Source organism: Pipistrellus kuhlii, unplaced genomic scaffold (assembly GCF_014108245.1).
Source record: "Pipistrellus kuhlii isolate mPipKuh1 unplaced genomic scaffold, mPipKuh1.p scaffold_m20_p_4, whole genome shotgun sequence".
Classification (NCBI taxonomy): domain Eukaryota; kingdom Metazoa; phylum Chordata; class Mammalia; order Chiroptera; family Vespertilionidae; genus Pipistrellus; species Pipistrellus kuhlii.
In genome coordinates, this window is record NW_023425540.1 from 25,041,941 (window position 1) to 25,059,237 (window position 17,297).

The following is a 17,297-nucleotide window of genomic DNA, read 5'->3' on the forward strand; positions in this document are numbered from 1 at the left end:
GTTATTTTTATCGACTGTGTAAAAGTACATGTCAAATGAAAATTGAGGTATTATTTAAAATACATTCACATGATTAAACTTTTTGATCCAGTAAAACATTATTGAGTATATAAAGCAAAATACAGTTGTAGTGGTTTGCTCAGGCCTCTAAAACAAAAATCCACAAACCTGGCAACTGAAAACAAACTTTTATTGCTCACAATCTGGAGGCCGGATGTCTAACATTAAGAACCGGCATGGTGGGTCCAAGTGAAGGATCTCTTCCTGGTGTGTATATGGCCACTTTCTGACCAGGGACTCATGTGGCCTCCGCTCAGAGCCTTCGCATGGAGACAGAGATCTCTAGCATGCCTTTCTCTTATAAGAACACTTGTTCTTGAGTGGTATTGTGAATGGACAATTGAACACTAGTGTCCACTTCACAAGCTCCTTGATCCCCATCTCAATGATCAGACTGAAACCTCCCAGATGACAACCTCTTCTGACCTAATAACAACAATCTTCATGACTGACTAACTGTCCCCAAACTAGTCCAGCCAATAACCAGTTCATAAGTGGTTAAATAAAGAAGGGATTTTTATCAGATGAGAGACAAGCTGGGGATAGATTTCAACTATGGTATAGTCATCATACAAATGTACTCAAATTATTCAACAATGAAGTTAACTTTTTGTTTTTAGTTGAAAAAAGCCATTTAGTTTCATGAAGCACTTTTGCTGTTTTTTTTCAACTTGAGTGAAGATTTTAAATATTAATATATTTTAATTTAGCATTTCAAATGATAATAAAGGGATTTGTTGACTCTCTTGTGTTTGAACCTTGTGTAGCTTAATCCAATAATTTAAAAATCAAATTGCATCCTATTTTAAGTCATGAAGGAAGCTTCCCCTGTGTTCTCATAATTCTAATGCACCAATCCATGCAGGGACCCTTTGATTTCTTTAAAAAATATTTTTTTCCATTGATTTCAGAGAGGAAGGAAGAAGTAGAGAGAGACAGAAACATAATGATGAGAAAGAATCATCAATTGACTATCTTCTGCATGTCCCACATGGGGGATCCAACCTGCAACCTAGGTATGTGCCCCAACCAAGAATTGAACCTTGACCTCTTGGTTCAATTGAACCTTGACCTCTTGGTTCAACTACTGAGCCATGCCGGCTGAGTGGATCCTTTGATTTTTTATGACATTCTTTCGGGAGCCCTTCAAGGCCCCAGGCCTTTAGGTCCTGAGGGCACGGTAGCTAAAACTCTCTCTCTCTCTCACACACACAATGCAGTCCTTCCAGGCCACATTGAGTGTGCTTTAGAGTCTATGACCCCAACTACTATCTGAAGACTCAATTAATAACTCATTCTCCACTTCTGCTTAATGATCTCATTCTTTATCTTCACCTAATGATAAATTTTCAAAAGAGGAAATTAAATTTAATTGAGGAACAACCTTCATAGCTAAAACAAATTCTTTGTGGTGTTTTAGTACTTAAAATGTTGGGAAATGCTTTTCTGAACATAATTCAATAAGACGTGTAGAAGTGTAGATGATTTAAGAAAATAAATTCACAATGAGGAAAATAAAAACAAGTATTTCATTTGGAGGGAATGGACAATTTTCATGGTCCTTCAAATACTGTCATCAGCCTACTCATTACCCCAGCAATGGACAAGATAGGTTCTCATTAGGAACACGTCTCACTAGAATGGGACCCACCAAGTAGCTTAAAATAAAGGTCTTCCCAATAATTGCTAAAGTTAAAGTTGATTAGTAGAAATATTCTTGTGTTATTGTTTTTTCCCTGTTAGTAATGCATCCTGAAAATTTGCAGCTCACACCTGCCTTTGTTGGTATCACCAGTCATTTAGTTGTGTGTGTTTTTTTCTGCTTTGGAAGCAGGGGCTCGGAGAGATGGCAGAGCAGCTCTGCTGTTGCTCTGTGGAAGGAACTGGGGCACACAGCTGGGTCTTAGCATTAATCCCTCAATAATTAATAATGCAGCCATGAAACTTTAATTATGAGCTGATCAGTAATGGTTTGACTGCCATGTCACTTGATTGTTCACAGACCAAGTTGCCTGGAAATGTTTTGGTTGGTCCATCTGAATGCAACACAATGGAGGTAAAGGAATGCAAACGAAAAAAATAGTTTAAGTAAATGCTAGGGTCCTCACAGTCACTGTGAACTATACAAAACATCACTTGGAAAGGGAAGAATTCATTAAAACATACCTTGAATGGGTCAGTGACTCAGCGGATTGCCCTCTTCCCAGCTCCCCTTAAATATAAGCATCATGGAATCTTGGTGTATTCACACATTTTGTTTGGGTAGTTTTGACAGAGAAGAGAAAAAATTAGCACCATCCTGAGTTAGATCTGAGACAAAACTAAGGTCAATGAGTGGATGTTGTGGGGAAGTAAATCTAGTCTTATTATAGAAGATCTTCTTTACCAAGGACACCATAATATAAATGCCTCATGGGACAGGGAATACTCAGGAAACTGGAAAAATAAATGTTGAGGGTGTGAAGTCTTACCATTTCTATGGTTGGTCTGGCTGGTTGGAGTTTTCTCAGCTCCTCTGTGGGTACCCTGGTGTGCTTCCTGCCACTGAGCCACCATGTGCTTTTCTGAAACTGCCCATTTCTGGATTCCAAGATGTGACACGGCATTTCAGGAATAACTTTCATTAGTTTCAACTTTACCCCTTTGCCCACATGAAGGTAATGGCAAGAAAAGGTTAAGGAAGGAAAAACAGAAGCACTCTGGGTAGCGCTGACGTTTCCATGGAAGCAGGCTCCATCCAGCTTGACCACACTGTTAGGGAATGTGGACATGTTTTAATCCTTTCAAAATCAAAGTAAAAATAAATTTTGGGGTCAGAGAAAACATTTTAATATGTCACATTGATCTCATTGTCTTTATACTAATGCAACTGTAAAATATGATTCTTACTTATTTACTTTTTAGGGAGTAAGAGCCCATGAAGGTAAAAGTGCCTGGAGCTCTGGGAGTCCCTGTGCAACTGTGCTGGGGATTTAGGGACATTGCAACAGGTCCTGCTAGGGCTATGTCTGCCAGTGGATCCCAATGTACTCAACTAGTAATGACTACCATGAGATCTCAAAAACAAACATGTCAGGGTTTAAAGATGTCTTTGTTGGAAGGTTTTTAATTATGTATTTAATTTCCTGTGTAAATTTAGGACGGTTATAATGTCTAATTCTTCTTATGTGAGTTTTAGAGAATATTGTTTTACTAGTAACTTAACCATTTCATTTAAATTTTCAACTCCTTTGCCTTATATCATTTAAAATTTCATTTTTTCCCTTCAATGTCACATTTGTCATCCCTGATATATTGGTTTTGTGCCTTCTCTCCACTTACTCCAGGAATCTCTATGAATTTACCAAGTTTTATTCATTTTATTGGTTTATTCAAACCAACTTTTAGTTTTACAATTATCTCTATTATAAATTTATTTTCCATTTCATTACTTTTAGCTCATGGTTTATGTCTGACTTTTTCCATGATTTCTAAATGCATAAATAGATCTAATGCTATTATTTTTCCAAAGATAAAACTTTAGATCCATCACTTGAGTTTTTATATAATAACTTAATTTTTACTTAGTTCAAAATATTTTCTAGTTTCTTTTTCTTTTCTTTCCCTTTTTTTTTTCTGGCTTGCTTCATTGTAGTCACTATGAGTAATTTCAGACCTTTAAAATTTATTGAATCTTATTGTATGACCCAAAATATGTTCAAATTTTGTAATGTCCTATGGCACCTCAAAAGAATTCATAATTTGTACTAATTAGATCTAATATTCTGAGCATGCTAATTGTAAAATACTTGTTATTCAATTTATATTGTTCAAATCTTCTATATTGCTACTGATTGGCCTTTATATACACTAGATACAAATCCCTTATCAAATATCTGATTCGTATTCATTACTTTTCTCTGTTGTTTTATTTTTATCTATTTCATTTATTTACTTAGAAATCTTAATTATTTACTTCCCTTTGACATCTTTGGGTACAGTGCATGCTCCTACTTTCTATTTTATTTAGGTGGGAGGATATATAACTAGTTTGAGATTCTCCTTACTCATTCTAGGCATTACAGCTGTAAATTGTCCTCTAAGCACTATTTTACCTGTATTCCACAAAATTTTGTATATTGTGTTTTTGCTTTGTTATCTCAAAATATTTTTTAATTTTTCTTGTGATTTATTTTTGACCCATTTATGATTCAGAAGTGTGTCATTCATTTCCCACTTATTTAGAAATGTGTTAACTTCTACATATTTGTGAATTTCCCAAATTTCCTCTAATATTTATTTATAATTTTATTTAATTTTAGTCAGAGAACATACTCTTCATATATATCCTTTAATTTGATGAATTCATCAGATGTAATGTTCTAGAGGGACATAGCCAGTTGAAACCATTTCAGGTCTATTAACATTTCTAATTATTAAATGTTGCTCAGTTAATTTCCTCCTTATTAAATCTAGAAATCTAGGCTCTTGATAACAAGGAATATGGATGTTGATGGGAGAAGGATACAAATTTTTTATGTCAATATTGTCCTTTAGTTATGTAAGTAGAGGACATCTCAGTTGCCAAAGTTTTCTCACTACTATAATCCTTCAAAGGAAAAGAAAAAAACCCTTCCTTTGTAGCCAACAGACAATGACATTTTATGCTAATACATCTTTGCCCAGTGGATTTCTGTAAATAAACTCTTGAGGGCCCAGACAGAAAAGTATGGCAGCCCAAGTGCCCACGCATGTATCAAGTGTCATCTCAAGGGGATCCTGTGCTCTGAATTGTCCATCTTCTCAGCCCAGATACATTTCTCAGTGTTACACAAAGTAAGACTATCACAGTGTCTTATGACCCTGGGGCCAAATAAAGTTCTTTAATTCCTACTGTCTCAACCAGCAACCTGAAATTCATCACCTACACCCTCATTCTCCCTGAGCACTCCAGTATCGCATTCTCAGAGAATGAAATGCCATTATTTACATCCTCTGAGACAGCAGGGCAGGAGTGCCAGGGAGAAGGGCAGCTTGCCTACTCAGGAGTGCTCCCAGAATGTGCACAGGTGATTGGGTCCATCGCCGCACGAACACCACCACCTTTTAATGTGGACGAGGAGGGTATTAAATAATAGAAACTCTCATTAGGTGAATTTATGGAGAAACTGTGAAAAGTTATAACAATACTGTGTTCCCTTCAACACGCTCCACTCAGTGAATGTGGAAGTGGCCCTGAATCATTTATGCCAACATGCGGGAAACTGTTAAATTTTGAACAAACTTAATTGAAATCACCCCTGGAGTGTGTGAAAGGATTAAATCTAATGATCCCACTGAGTGTCACAGCTCTAGACTGCTTCTTTCTGAATCCCTCCCCCCCCAAAATAAAAGATTTCAAACCTCAATCAAGAATGCATGTGAGTTTAATCACATCTTAGAAATAAAAGACATGTTGCTTCACCATGTAATGAGACTTACAGGAGATGTTTAACCAGACAAACCACTATGTTTAGCTTTGTTTTAATAGTGGAACGTGATATGTTTGCCTCATTGGGAGCACTGCATCCTCTCTCACAGGATGGCAGGGCCCCTGACCCTTGCCAGGAGGATTTGGGGTGTCTGTGCTCCACAGCATGGATGTTCCCATCTCCATGAGACATCACCTCCACCAGGTGCTAACTTATTCCAAAAGTGCCACCTTTCAAACTTCATGTTTACAAATTCTGGATTGAGAAGTGAGAGACTCCCATCTGGATGGCATGGATCTTCCAAACCATATGAAGGCCAGGTGGCAGGAATTCCCCAATATCCAAACAAAGGGAGTGGAGTGTGGTCTTTTAGGAGACAGACTGCTCTTGGCTGTGGAGAAGGGCCTGCTACTCCCATGGTGATGGTTTCTGCCATGAGTGACTGGCCAACTTCATGCCCTGAAAGCATGAAGGTAGAAACATGGTTCTTTCTAGCTGAGAGCAGTTTGTCCTGGGAGAATGCAACTCCACCTGCCCACCTGTCTCACCTCATTAGGTATTGCTGGTCAGAGGAGAGGACCTGTCTCAATGAGGCAGAGGGAGGGTGGTGGGGAGGCTCTTCCCTTTTCTGGCTTAGAGCTGATAACCACAGCCCAGGTCCTGCTCTCCTCCCTCCCCCAACACACACCCCTGAGAGCTTGTCACTTCTCACTTGGACTCTGGGTGAGAGCTGGGAGGGGCAAGTTTGTTAATTTAATCCATATTTTTTAGTGACTTTATTACTTTTTTTCTGTCCCATTGCCAGCCTCCAATTCTCAAATCTCAGTTCCATTTCTAAAGCAGAGAAACTGTGTTTGCCATTGAATACCTCTTTGTATGTTCAAATGAATGACTTTAATACCAATGTCTGCTTCCCAGTCTGGTTCCACCGGGTTAGTGGGGGTTGGTGCCCTAGTCCAACAGGTAACCCATGAGGAGGTACTGATACATCCCCTCCTTACCCTCAGGACTGACCTTCCATGAGGAGCTGGCCTATGGGACATGGAATTGCAATCCTGAAAAACTGTCTGTTCACAGGACTATGGGAGTGGTGACCAGAGTCTTAGTTCCTCTGTGCTCCTATAAAAGAGCACCACAGGTGGGGCTTAAACAACCATGCTTACACCTCACAGACTTGGGTGCCCAAGATCAGGGTGAAGCAAATGGGAGCCAGAGCTTGCTGGTGAGGGGAGGGGGCACTGCAGGAGGTTAGCCATTTGGTCCTGCTCCTGATTGGGGTGGTGCCGGCTGGGTGGGGGCTCCAATCCGGGGCAGGGCTGGCAGGGGGAGGGGTCATGGGTGGTTGGAGAGGGCTGATTGGGGCCCTGATTGGGCCAGTTGGCCACCACAGTGCACATCATCATAGCAACCAGTCATTCCAGTTCTGGTTGTTCTGGTCACTCTGTAGTTCTGGTTGCTTGGCTTTTATATAGAGAGATAATAACAATATTGATAAAAATATAAAGAAGAATAATCTAATTATGAGAAGGGCTAGAGACCTTTTCTGGTTTCAAATCTGGTTTACATGAGTACATCAGTTTCACAGAAAATTTGTTTTACAATCCTTTCTATAGCCTCTTCAATTTTTATATGTTCTATAATTTTCCTTTCCACTTTACAGATATAGCCCAATAAATAAAAATCTATCTCCCTCTCTTCTCTCTTCTCTCTCCTTTCTGTCTCTCTATCTCTGTCTCCCTCCTTCTCTCTTACAGCCGCCTCCCATAAATACTCATTTTCCCTGTTTGTGGAGTCCCTCTGTGGGCACTTAGAAGCAGAGGCTGTCCGGGACACTAACATAGTGTTTTCCATCCCAGGCGGCCTCTCCGTGCTGCCCCACAGAGCCCTGCAGGAACGCAGGAGGTGTGAACGCTTGCACCGAGCTTGCTCAGGTGCCTCAGCACACATTAGGACAGGCTGTCCTGGGGCCTCTTCTCCATAACTGAGCTGGTTTCGGCCCAACTGAAGCCACTAAAGTCTGTCCCTGGAACCCAGATCCTGCATTTTAACTCCATTTCCAAATATAAAGCCTTCAGCTGTGTCAGGCACTTTGATTTCTCTGGATGTCAGGTTTGGTTTTCAAATGTAAATGTGCCCCAGGTTAGTCTTAGTAAGTTACCTGGCCTGGGACCAGGAGCACACCTGTCAGGTGCGGCCCCGTCCTTGCCCCTTCGTGTAATCCTTCATGTCTCCGTCTCCTATCAAAGACACCCTCCCGCCCGGAGTTGAAAGCAAAATCACTCTGGAAGGAATTTATGACAAATAGAGTAATTCCTTTAATGCAGGCACTGTTTTATCTGCAGCACGTTAACTACAGAGCACCACCAGGAAACCACCATCCTGTCCACGGTCACCGTGCTCTTTTTAGAAAACACAATTAATCCTCTAATTGCAGTGAGAAAGGCAAGGTTCCCTCTGCACGGCCCCTCGATGCTAATCGGAGGCCACACGGTCACCTTAGAGGACCCTACTATGGTCACTTGGGCAAGCTCATCTCCCATGGGGACCTTCCTGGTTGTTCAGACTTTTAAGGCACTTTGTCCCTTGATAATAGCTTCTCCAAGCTCTGGGCCAGTTTTAATTCCTTCCTAACTTCTAGGTCACATCGGTCTGGCTTTCTCCAGAGGACTTTAGAAAATGTTCAGGTTCTGTCTTTTGCTAATACTAATGGCAAAACCGTCAGCAATGTTTGGACCTCCTTTTCCTGACTCTCTCTCCATTACCTTGAATCATCAGACCACTCAGGAATTTCTCGTCACACCTGACACTCCACTTGAGTTTTTTTATGGTCCCCAAACCAGGCATCAAAACAAGTTTGGAAACTCAGTCATTTATTTATAGAAGAGTCGAGTCAGGCGCTGCATGTGGCAGGCTGGCATTTGGTGGCTTCTTTTTTTTTTCTCTCACAGGAATGTGTTCTGGAGCTCTGCCATGTCCTGGGTCCTCCTCGGAACCTCTGTAAATGTCGTGCAGTGTCCACTGTACAGCGCTGCCTGCGGCCAGCTCACAGCTGTCAGACTAGAAGGTTTCCGGTTCTCCTTGTCTTCATGAGAAAAGGTGCGGCCATGAAATCGCCTTTGGTTCACAATTTATCAGGAGCTTTTTTCTTGGCAAATAATTTTAGTTGAATATATGATTTTTAAATGTGATAAAACAACATTTTAGAAATTAGTGAAAATAATAATTAAAAAAAGAAAGAAAGAAAGAACCGTAATCTTACTTCATAGATCTACTTCAAACATATTAGGGTAATTTTTGTCCCAGACTTTTTTTTATGTATACATAAATATTTACATTTCCTCATAAGATTTGCATCATTAAGAGGGATTTTTTAAAATATTATTGTTTAAACATTCATAATGTAAAGAATTTTTCATGTGCTTATGTAGGGTTTTATTTTGTGGAAATACCTTACTGTAGTGATCCAATTCCCTACCCATGGATTGTAGCTATTTCACATTTTCGTTTTTATGATTTACACATAACACATGTCTGTGCATAAACTCATTCTTTTCATACGCTGCATTTATCTCATAGGAGACGTTCTCTATATTTTCCAAAACAACTTGAAATAACAACATCTTAGACTTGTGCTCAGTTGCACCTTAAGGAAGACACAGCTCACACTAGGCTTTTCTCAGGTGAAGGGCAAGTGTCCCAGCCTCCTCTCTCCAGCCCTTGGAGGCTTTCAAATCAAAGTAAACAACTACTGAGTCTGAAGACCTCATTCAGGTAAAAGTTTTATCCTTGGGCAGGGCAGAGTGCCAAACCCATGCACTGTAAATAAGATGTCCCTAAAAAACCTTTGTTTTCGGACTTAGAGAACTTTGTAAATGAAGAGTAGTGGCAGGTGAACCCCAAGAGGAGAGAGCACAGAAGTGAAGCCAGAGGGGGTCTATTGGGGCCTGTTTGTGGCCTTTCTGAGGAAGAGCCAGCCCTGGGGGCACAGTGCTGGAGATGCCCACTGTGAATTATGTATCTCCACCCCTTCAGGGTGTTTTGGGTTCAAGGCTTTGTCCTTTTTGGCAGTGATAATGAGGAGCATTGTCCTAAATAGGCACAGCTTCAAGCTTGTTTTCATCTGCTTTTGGTGAGAATCGGAACAGGGAGACTGAGTTAAATCAGATTTCCATATGTTTGTTCAATGGTTTTCAGGATCTCTGTAAAATATTATTTTCCTGGTAGGTAATGCAATGGGCCTAGCCCTTGGCTGCTGGGTTTGGACAAGGAGGATTTGGACATGGCAGGGCAGTGGGCAGGACGTGCTCTTCCAGCAAAAATCCTGGTGAGGTGGTTCTCCCAGCAGCTTCTTCCAGGGACTTACCACGGCTGCAGGGGCCCCACAGATAAACATCTGCACCCTGAAAGGTTTGATAAATGTCTGTTTCTCTTTATTGTGCAACTGCAAATTCTTCTCTTTGAAAATGTTCAAAGTCATTCCTTCCACATTCTGAAGCTGTTTATAAAAGATCCCCATTAATGTGTTCTTATGGGAGCGGCATTTTACCGGGGGCTCTACGTTAAAGATGTTAAATGTATATGAGAACATTTAAAAGACAGGTTGTCTGAGAGTATGTTAGTTATTACATGAGTTGAACTCTCCAAGACCTCTGCATTGTACTGAGAACCTAAGTCTCGTGCCCCGGAAAAGTACAGCATGGTCTGGGCAGTTAGGAAAACATTTAGGACTTTTACTATTGTTAATGCCACGTGTGTTACCTATTCACTATTGTAACCAGATTGTTTCCACTGAGAAATGCATTCAATGCTTAACATGACCTGTGATTTTTCTTAAAGGTTCTGTGGGCATTATTTCACAGCAGACAACTCTGACAAGTCTATGCTAGTGAAGTATGCAATTCTGGGCGATTCCAATCTTTCTAATTAATTGAGTTACCACCAAAGTAAAAGTAATGTTACAAAAATATGTTGCTGTGGGTGGTGTTCCCTTTGGCAAAGTAGCATTCACAGAATATGAAACCACGATCAGAAAAGAAAGAAGCATTTAGCTTAACATTAAAACAGCATATTGCTTTGTTTCCTAGAAGGAAAATGAAAATCCTATCGGGCTGGCATTCTCCGAAACTGTGTATGTTCACTGGGTCGGACTTTGCCTAAAGTAATTGCAAATATGAGCACAGTTCCCCTTGGTGGCTTGTTCTCCGGGCTTCTTTGATCTCAGAGTCCCAAGCAGACTACGCATAACTCTGAGGATGATGCGGGGTCCACTCCACAGAGTGCCTGCTGTTACTCCTCAAAGCACTGAGCGCACACGGCCTAGGCTTTATCTCAAAGCCACATTTTTCAAAGGAGAAAAAAAGTTCACGTGGGATCATCCTAACCACCTATCTACCGACAGTTTTCTGTGCGTGTTTTCATTGACAGGAACCCATCACTGGCAGGAGAAGGCCCTTGCAAAAGGGTGCTTTTATTTGGTGTTTTTATTTGCTTATTGTATTTAGGTATAGACCACATTCCAGACACCACTGAGAAGATCTTTTGAAAGTATTTTTTTTTTTTTTGAGTTGTTAGACAAGAAGTTCACCAGGTGTGGACTGCTTCTTGTGTGTATTTGTGAAAACAATATACAATTGATGGTGATGACATCTAATGTTATTGCACTCCCAGTGTGGGCTGGTATTTACGTACAATATTGCATTTGTTCATAGCAGCAGCTTTACCACGGTGGGTGCTATGACTATGTCTCCATTTCATAAGTGGGGAAATGGAGGCTATGTGGGTGGGTGATTTTTCCAGGGTCCCATGAATTTGGAAAAAGTCACCAGATCCTGGCGTGGTCCAGACTTGCCACTATTCCAGCTGGGCCACCCTGCTCCACACAGTGCTGCTGACTTGTTGAGCCAGGCTGTTCTTGGTGGTGGGCCTGTCCTGGGCATTACAGGACTTTTAGTAGCATCCACGGTTCCACCAGAAGCCAGTGGCTCACACCAGTCATAACAACCACAAACATCTCCCGACGCTGCTCAATGTCCTATGGGTAGAGCCGGTGCCTTCACTCCTATGGGCATGCTGACTTTTGTCTGCTTTCCAGTCTTGGGCTCCAGGTCCCTGATCATGTTACAGAGCCCATGGCGTCATGGCTAGAGCACTGCTGGGATCCTGTCATAGCTCCTTTGCCTGTCCCTGTCCTTGTGTGCTGTGATGTCCTTCACACCGTGGCTGTCCAGGAGCCCTGCTGGTAATAGCTGGAGGGTCTGGAGCTGGCATGGGTGCAAGAGTCTGCAACAGCTTCCATTCAGGTAGGTATGTTTAGGCCTCAGGTGATCCAGGTCACGTGCTTTCCAGGAAAGCTAAGCTAAGAAGAGGTGGACTGAAGATTTCAGCAGAAATATAAAAGATCCAGTACTTTTCTTTGAGATCAGAGATGAGGAGGCTGAGGAGGGCGGCATTCAGGGGGCAGGAGGAACGGGATGGGAGCATGCCTTTCTCTGGATAGCAATAATCAGCATGTCCAAGCATCCTGTCCCAGACCCCTTGGGCAGCCTTGTGACCCGGCCTTGTGGTCCTCTCATGAGCTTCCATGGGAAAGACAAGGAAACTATGGTCTTCCTCTCAGATCCTTAAAGCATCCCTTCATCCCAGGGGAGTATTTTCACATCATGATTTCCAAATGTTTGAGATGGGGCCAAGGCACAGGCAAAAGGGTTTACATGTTCGAAGGTCAGAAACATTAGCAACACACCTGTCATCTGAGGCAGAAGTGAAAAGGGAAACAGCCAAGGATCCCAGACCCAGGAAGGGGTGGAAGGCAGAACAAGCTGGCCAGGGAGACAGGCAGGGCAGAGGCTGGGGGCAGGTCACAGAGACCACGAAGGGGCAGGATGGGCCTTCTTGAACAATTATCAATTGATTATAATAACAAATAAGAGAATAATTTGTTGTTGTTCCTACTTTATTTAAAAAATATATTTTTCCTACTTTACACACCATCTTTGTCTCAAGTTTTCATTTGCTGGTTCTGGTCTCTGCCGCCTCCTCTCCATGGTTGACCAATTACAAGGCAAGTCATGGGCCTAAGGGATGGCATCTGGTTAATTCCTGTGCTTCTCAGTGGAGATCGCTTTGGGGAGGTGGTTGGTTAAGTAACCTGTTTGGGGTGACATAGTGCTGGTGGACAAGCCAGGGGCACAATTGGCCTGCTCTCCTGTCAGTGGCTTAGCCTGCCACGCCCACCTGAATCAATTATTTTTAAAACATACATTTCCATTTAGTGATTCATGCTGGGTCTAATTCACTTGCTGTTTAATGTCACTTAATTATCCAGAGACTAAAACAGACCCACAGAGAACAGATTTTAAAAGTATATTTTAGAGATAAAAATGGGCCTTTAATATTCTACAGGATTTCAAATCCCTAGACAAAGGATGTCAGCTTAAATTTGAAAGAAGCCCTCTAAGATCTGTCTTTGAAAAACAAAAAGGCAGCCTCGGCCTTCGTGCAAGCAGAGGACTCACCTTTTTCAAATTACAGTTTTCAAGTCTGATACACTAGATAATCATCAGGGGGTCAAATAAAATCATTATTTTGTCAGAGAGAGAAAGCACGTTCAAGGGGGAAATTAATGACAGCAGAGAAAGAACAAAGTCATTGCTAATAGGGAGAGTTTCTCAAAGATTAAAGGAGGACTTGCCCTTAGTTTTGCTTCAGGTGTTACTCTACAATCATGTTTAAGGCTCCACAACAATCCTGCCCCGAAAGTAGGGACTGGAAACACTCTCTGGGGAAAGGGGTCCCGAAACTCCCACCTCACAACCTCAGATGTGAAGGGAAACTTGAGTCTGTTTTGCAGTCACGTCTCTCTTTTCATCCTGAATATCTCAAAATTGCCTGACTGAGCGGGCAAACGCAGAAGCAGAAAATGTGGTGACCCCGGGACAGCATGCCCTCCTGTGGAAAAAGAAGAAAAAGTCTGTTCTGAAGGATGCAGAAGGGAATTTAAAGGGGCACCCAAACCTTTTTAACCGGAACTCCCAGGGCTGATCTTTGACACGGTGTGGCCTTGTTCTGACGGCCAGCTGTCCACCATCACATCCTGATTTCACTTTTGCTGGCTGAGGAGGGTGAGGGAGGGTGAGTCCTTCTCCTGCCCCTGCCATGCTGCTGCCTTGGTGCAATTTTCCTAAGGAACAAACACCGAAGGGTCGGCTGTGTGGCGGTCACCACACAGAGTGGATTGTGCAGGCCTGGCCTCCTGCAAAGACATGCCTCTGGCTAGTGCTCACACTCGTGCCAGCACCTTTTCCGGAGTGCCCTGTTGTGTCTAGAAGGCCGCATTGTTCTAGCTGCCATGCTGTTATTGTCCTCCCACAAGTGATGGGGTTGCTGTGACGGCTGGGCACTGCCTGGAAGGCTGGTGGGTCATCATGCTGGAGGTTGGTGAGGGAAGGAAGAAGGGTAACATGTGCCCATGGCACAGGCATGTGAGTGCTGGATGTTTATTTAGATGCCCTCAGAGTTTTCCTATTTAAAACGTTGCCGTGGGCCCTCTCTTGGTCACTTGTGCGGTTGTTGCTAGCTGGCTGCTATGTTTCTCTCCACGGATTGTCTGTCCCCGCTGGAGGGTAAGGTGCCCGCAGAGGTGCTGGGCAGCGGGTTCTCACTCAGCACCTGCCAGGTTACCGCCCTTATAATCCTCACTTCTTCCGTGTCCCTGAAAGTTCGCAGCCCAGGGAGCTCTTATGGGAAGATTATTTTATGACTTGCTGTAAATCAAGATTTGGGGTTGGAGGAGTATCTAGTATTTGGATCAGTGAATGCACTTTACTCAAACAGAATAAACATAATAAGTTTCTCAGTGTTGGCGTTGTTGTCTGGGCGTGTATAATGGTCCCATTTTATTTATTTACGATGTCAAGTGATTCACTCAAGTGTCTCCAAGAGAGGGAGCTATTTTGCAGAGCTTACATTTCCAAACTTCCGACTTGCGATAATGTGGAAATATGCTACTCAGTCATTTCTAGAGTCCTGAGTCTGGAGGACCGAATTAGAAGGTGAGGAGTCCTGTTCCCTCAGCCCTCAAAGGCCTTGTCCAGCCACACCCTCTCCATGGCCTGGCTTGGGAACAGGTGGCATTCAGGGCAGGGCCACATGGGAGCAAAATGTATTAAAACATCTCACCCACCTATTCAGGGCACAGTTTGTGTGTGTTTGGCCAACAGTAAGTTACTATATCTGCTCGGGAAGGCAGATTTACAAAATCACAATAAGGAAGCTTATTTGTATTTCTATTACAAAGGTTAATGTTTTTGTTCAGATCCCCATAATATAAATCAGGGTTTGGAATATATTTCTCCACCAAGGAACAATAGGACAAGTGCTGGGCTGAAGACCCACTGTTCGGGCCCCATGGGAGGAGGAGGAGGTAGGGGCGCCAGCCATGCATGGAACATAGCCCAGTGGTCAAGAACTTAGGCCAGCATCTTCATGTGGGGATCCCTGGGGTCTAGTGGGCACTGAAAAAGCAAGGGTCTTCCCTGATGCACCAAAGACGGATGACTTTTCAATGAGAATTAATACATTTACAGGTATTCACATCTACTAAGTTTCTTGTAAAAAGAAAAACAAAACCAGAAGCTTCAAGCTCACCACCTATCTGAAATCGGGTCCCATTGCATACGCTTTGTTAAATTCCAATGTAATGAATGGCTGGACTTGGACGTCAGCCCACGGGCAGGACACAGGCTTGCCCTTGAGAAATTTCACTTCTCAGGAGAAATGCTGGCATTTACAAAGAGCAGGAGAGTGAGAGCACACATCCTGTAAACAAGTAATAAGCCTGAAAGGGACAGAGAGATCACTTGTGTGCAAACCACAGCCAGAAATCCAGGGTGCGTTAGAGGCTTCTGTGAGGACCCTGGAGTGCCTCACCTGGGAAACTTCGCCTGGGACCCACACTTCCCATCTCTCAACCATAGAGACAGCTGACTGACCTGCCCGTTTGAAACTGAGAGCTCAGAGGAGGCACCTGTGGTTAATGAGTTCCTCTGTTTGGAAGGGAGCATGGGAGGGGCCCAGCAACATAGCAGTTACCCTCAAGGGAAGAAATCTTTGGGGAGGGCAGACTCCAACCAGGAAGTTTCCACATGATGGAGGAGGAACTGACACAGAAATGGCTGAAAACCACCCAAAATATAGCCCCCCATCAGGAGTGTGTGTGCAAGTCTGCCCATGCAGGAACTCACTGGGCTTGGCCAGACCTATGCACAGATCTAGGAGGGACAATGCAGGCCATACCCCATCTGAGATAAGGACATCCACTCCATCTTCATGGTTTTCCTTGGGGAATTATTCAAGGGACTTATTTCTACATAGTCATCTTGGTACCTGTGAGTCATGAACAAGTTCATAATGATGTCACTGTCATGGCTGTGTGAGCCCACTCTTTTCAGGGGTGATTGCAGGGTGCCATGCATACATCCTGGCCGATTCGGGGTGATCCTCTCAGCTCGGGCTCGATGCTTGGCTTGGAGAGGCATGTGTAGCATGCTCTCCCTCTGCAGAGAAGCGGGATTGTCCCGGTTCTGACAGGATGACGGATATGCTTCGGGCTCTTAAGCAGGCTTTGGCAGCAATGCTGACTTTCTGGGTCGGTGCAAACATTACGATATTGTTACGGCTGTGAATGGAGCTTTTGTTCTGGTGTTATGGGATTACAGTATTTAGACGAGCACATCTTACTCAAAGATAACTTTGAATGTACTTAAAGTGCATTTCTTGACAGGCTGTTATTGTAAGTGGATCTGGTTAAGTCACCCACACTTTTAGGAATTCTGCATCACAGGAGGCTGTCTTGCACTGTGACCCTACTGCAGGAGTGCACATGGCCACAGGAGACATGTATGGGGACAGTTCTCTATCAGTGGTCCAAGGCAGAGCTCAGGCCGAGCTCTTGAATCCAGGCAGCTGTTTTTTGAGGAAATGACTTGCAAGGAACCCATAACCAGGTACAAGTGAAATGAGCAGGTGAGACACTCAGTTCACACAATCTGATTGGGGGAGGATACACCCCAGAAGGGAGTATCCTGTCCTGTCCCAGAGAAAATGTAGACTAGTCTGAGGAAATGCAAGTGGGAGACATAGGAACACAAAACCTAGCTTGCACATTGGACTTTCATTCCCCAGGAGGACATGATAAACATTGCACACATTTTCTAAGGCACTCTTGGATGATTAAGGGACTGAAACCAAAATAAGTATATTGAGGAAAGCTTTAAACACCTGAAGTATTTAACTGAAGAGAATAATCACCTGTCTTCCCTCTCCTCCTTTAAAGGGCAAGAAGGAAGGTAGTCATGCACATTCAAGGTAGATTCTGGGAATCTTAGAAAGTTCAGCTGTGTCTCTAGAATTCTAGGATAATTGCCTGTGTTTGTGTTGAAGCAGTTAGGTAACTCAGTGTGCCACGCTGCCTCTGACTACCTAATTCCCAATAGTATTAGGCACAGACTTAATCAACAATGTATTTACCACACATGGACTTTGCATCCCCATCCTAGTCTGTGCAGGGAAAAAGAACAAAGGATGATGTACAGGGTGTATGAGAGCTGCAGGGCTGCTGTGGGTGGGCACGTGGTGAGCAGGAGTGTGAGGCAAGAAGCCATTGACTACTAACGCAGGAGGCACAGGCAGACTGCCCCGTGTTTGAGGTTCATCTACATACAGAGAAACAGCCCAGCTACTGTCACTGTGAGTGGATCTGGTTCAATCACCCACATTTTTAGGATGGCA